Raw genomic sequence first — 4582 nt, 5'->3', positions numbered from 1 at the left:
GTCTGTCTTTCAGGATCTTGTCCAAGAGCCACATGAGAAAGGAGTCTGTGCACCGCTGGCACTTCTTACTCCATGTGGGTAGATAACAGACCCCAGGCTACACAGGTGGCCAGGGTGGGGGCCAAAGGGGCCACCATAACGCTCTGGAACTGATCCAAATCCTTTCCTTTTCTAACCTATGCTCCTGGCTCTCCCCACCAAGAGGGCAGACTGGCTATAGCTGAGTTTTGAAATCCTCCTTTGTGCTCTTCTCAGATTCTGGGTATTGGAAATGCTTTATCACTGGCTTCACATTCAGGTGCCACAAAACAACATACACTTTAGATTATAAGACAACTTGGGACCAGGACTGGATTGTTATATAAATAAGGCAAAAGATGGTTTCTGTATGTATCTTGGCCCCTGGGTTGTTTATTTCTTTATTGCAGGCTGCAACCCATTAACTCAAAAGCCATCGGGTGCCAAACTAAAATATGTACATATCTGGTTGCTTTTGAAATAACCCAAAGAAACAGATTTTTAGCCATTTGGAGCCTGCTTTCTTTGCATACTCCTGAAACCTCACCAACATCTGCTAGGAATAGATAGGATAAAGCCTGGGCCATAAGGACCTCAAGCCACTGCTGTCCTTCTGCTGGGCTCTGACACGCTATCACCTAGACACATAAGTCCCCCCTCTCCTGAGAGTTCCCCTTTTCTCCTCCCCTTCTGAGTAGCAATCCCACATGAGCTTCCCTGAGCAGACTACTGTTGTACAGTGGTCCACCTCCATACAATACAAACCTGCCCGAGTGTCACCCAATAAAATTGTCACCTCATGGTCAGAGCTTTTTCCTTGATCAGCCCCCAACTCCCTCAAAGGCTCCATAAATACGTCATGTGCATACTAATTAAAAAAAAGCCGAAAAGCCTTTGTTAATATAAGATGAAGCAGACTTCAGAAAAGGAATATTATCAAGGATTAAGAGGGACATTGCATTACGAAAAAGTAGTCAGTTCTCTAAGATGATTTAAAAATCCTTAATGCACTGGCACACAAAAGTTGAGCTTCAAAATACATGAAGCAAATCTGATAGAATAAAAAGGAAAAATCAAAGAAATATTCACCATTATAATTGAAAACTTCAATATTCCTCTTGCAATAACTGATCAAAAGGAGATTTTATATATGTGTATATATACACACATATATATGTGTGTGTATGTATGTGTGTGTGTGTGTGTGTATATATATATATATATATATATATATTTCTCCAGCATGACGATTCTACATATATTTCCCATGATTTACTCTTGTAGGGGAGGAAGAAGTTTTCCTTGACCCTTTTAGGGTCCCTGGCTGGGTCTGAAAATTTAACGGACAAAGATGGGTTAACAGGAGAAAAGCATATAGATTTATTTAATGTAAAGTTTACATGACATGGAAGACTTCATAAGGAAATGATCACTGAAGGACCAGTTGGGCCCGTGTGTTGTCACTCTAAGTCTGATGAAGGATAGACATGGAGGAATATGATAGGTTAAGGAGTATTAAGTAATTGTAATATACTGGGGGGAAACTTTTTTTTTTTTTTTTTTGACAGACAGAGATCACAAGCAGGCAGAGAGGCAGGCAGAGAGAGGAGGAAGCAGGCTCCCCGCTGAGCAGAGAGCCCTATGCGGGGCTTGATCCCAGGACCTTGGGATCATGACCTGAGGCTTTAACCCACTGAGCCACCCAGGCACCTTCTGGGGGGAAACTTTAAAGAGCCTGGTTTGTTAGGATTCTTCTTGGCATTCGTTTATCTTTGAAGATAGGGATGCTCCTTTTCTTTGGGTATGAGAGGCAGGGCATCTCTCACCAGAGGATGATAAATGACCGGTTTCCGGAAAGAAAAAGTGAGGTTGGGGGAGGTCAGGGACCTTTTCTCAAACCCCTTAGCTTAAAATGTGCAGTACTCTATGGTGCCATACATTATTTTGGGATATATTGTCCTAAACCCTATCACACTCAGATATCCAGAACTATAAAAATTAATTCCAGAGAAGTCTTCAGACCAGAATTAAAATTATTATAAATGGGGGCACCTGGGTGGCTCAGTGGATTAAGCCGCTGCCTTCGGCTCAGGTCATGATCTCAGGGTCCTGGGATGGAGCCCCGCATCGGGTTCTCTGCTCCGCAGGAAGCCTGCTTCCTCCTCTCTCTCTGCCTGCCTCTCTGCCTACTTGTGATCTCTCTGTCAAATAAATAAATAAAATCTTTAAAAAATATATCATAAATGTTTTCTGTAGTAATATCAGGTTTTAGGTGTGGTCTCTTGGTATAGGTGAGTATAGTCTTCCGTGTCTCTCCCTACCAGAGTAGAAAACATCAGTAGCATTTCACGGATGACAACAGCTAGATGTTGTGATGCAAGCATGCAAGGAATAGAGGACTATTACTCATATGAACTGCATAAGAAATTTTCAAAAGTACTTTTGGTATTTGTGTCATAAAAATACGGTAACTGCCTTTGCAAGTCTACCCAGAAGAAAAAAGAAAATTGCGCATTTTAGAAATGCCTATCACTTACAGATGCCCAAGCTATGTAAAATGGTACATAGTAGGAAAGGGATAGCGTGGGAAAAGGACAGTAGGGCTTAAAGCAGACATTGCAGTAATGCCTAGCTCCTGGTTTTCCCAGAAGTATTAAAAATGAATGTATACCTTAACAGAAAGTACCCTGCTTGTATGGTAACATGATAAGAGTAAATTTCTTTTTCTGCTGGCATCACTAAAATCCTATCTACTCTTACGTGATCATATTTACCTGCTTTGGGGGAAAAGCTACAAAGAAAATTAAGGTGTTCTTAACAGGCAATAAGAATATAGAGTTGAAACAGAATTGCATGAGACAAAGTAGCTATCTTTATTTTTCTTCTTAGAAATCAGTTTACAGGTACATAAACAATTATCATAAAATTTAAAGTATAAAATCATATATTTATATTTTATTTCATGACAACCTAACAAATCATTTTTCGTCAATATCACGTTTATCCTCAGAATGTGTGTGAGTGTATATATATATATATATTTTTTTATATATGTTAGCTATGAGTTGCATACTGCATTGAGTTTTATGATCTTCCAATTGATTACACACTAATATTCGTGGTGTTGCAGACAATTTTTGTTAATGTATTAGTGTTTTTTTCATTAGTGTATGTCATTGTTTCATTACCTATGGCTTCTGTAGCAAATTACTTAAAACAGCACAAATGCCTCCTCTTAAAATCTGCAGGTGGGAAGTCTAAGCTCAATTTCACTGGGTCAGAATTAAGGTGCCCCAGGGCCACACTCCCTCCAGAGGTTCCAGGGGACAATTCACTTCCTTGTCCATTGAGGCTTTTGAAGATGCATCACTTGCATTTCTTGGCTCAGGTCCCTTCTTCCAACACCAAGGCAGGCCAAGTACCTTTTCTCTCTGCCTCTGCTCCCTTCTGCCACCCTCTTCTTCCATTTACTTTGCTCACACAGTCTTCTTTTCTTCACCAAATCTCTCTCCCCTCCTGATAAGGACACTTAGGATCACATGTAGTGCCCAGACGGATAGTATAGGATAACCTGGCATTCTGGAGATCCTTAACTTAATCACATCTGCACTCCCCTTTTGTCATGTAAGGTGACATTCTGGGTTGCATGGACTGGGATCTCCATACCTTTGGGGGCATTGTCCAACCTCCACACTATTAAGAAATTTTAGGTTAAGAATCATTAGCCAAGGATAAACCCAATAGTATATTAAGTTTGAGTCAGTCCTTCAGTTCTCATAACAGTGGCAATCTAATTAGTCTGAGATGATCAAAATTAACATTTTCCCCAAAACTCAATGACGATTTATGTATTTTTCAAAAAGGTCCATTTATTGCAACTACCACTTCCTTATGTATCCTACAGTTAATGTCATAAAGTGCTGATGACTTGAACGGGTCCATCTTTAGGAAAGAAAAAAAAAGACCTTATTAGTAATTTTTCTACCTGTTAGAAAGCAATTAGGCATCATAGCTACTTTCATTAACCAAGCGGTAAAATATACTGGAGAAAACATTACCAGCGTTCCGTCCTTTCTCAGTAAGAGAGTATTATTTAGGAGTCTTCTTATTTTTCCTTTTAAAATTAAATACCATTTTCAATTTGTGCAGAAAGAAGTCCTGCTAGAAAGATTCACATCTGCAAAGGTTTTAGGAAATAGATGTGTTTTGCTGCACATTGCATCAAGATGTTTAAGACTGATAAAAAATAAATAAGGTGTTGGCTGAATCAAGGTTTGCACAATTGAATATTTCCAATTTGTAAAAAGATATTTGAGCACACCTTGCTGATTTAATACCTTTTAGGGGAGCCCTTGGTGTTTTAATTAGTAATCTGGAAAGAAATTTACAAAATGAAAATGAAGTTATGTTAAATGTAAATCAAATTTCTATTAGCTATTTAATCCCCCACAATATGTGGCTATGTAAAAGAGAAAATCTGCATGCACAGGCTCAAGAAAGTTCAGCTTCTTGAAGTACTGAGGCTTGTATAATCTAGGTATTATATCTGTAATAAAGGTTTGTA

Source organism: Meles meles, chromosome 1 (assembly GCF_922984935.1).
Source record: "Meles meles chromosome 1, mMelMel3.1 paternal haplotype, whole genome shotgun sequence".
NCBI lineage: Eukaryota > Metazoa > Chordata > Mammalia > Carnivora > Mustelidae > Meles > Meles meles.
The sequence above is the reverse complement of the archived record's forward strand: the minus strand, read 5'-3'. Positions refer to the sequence as shown.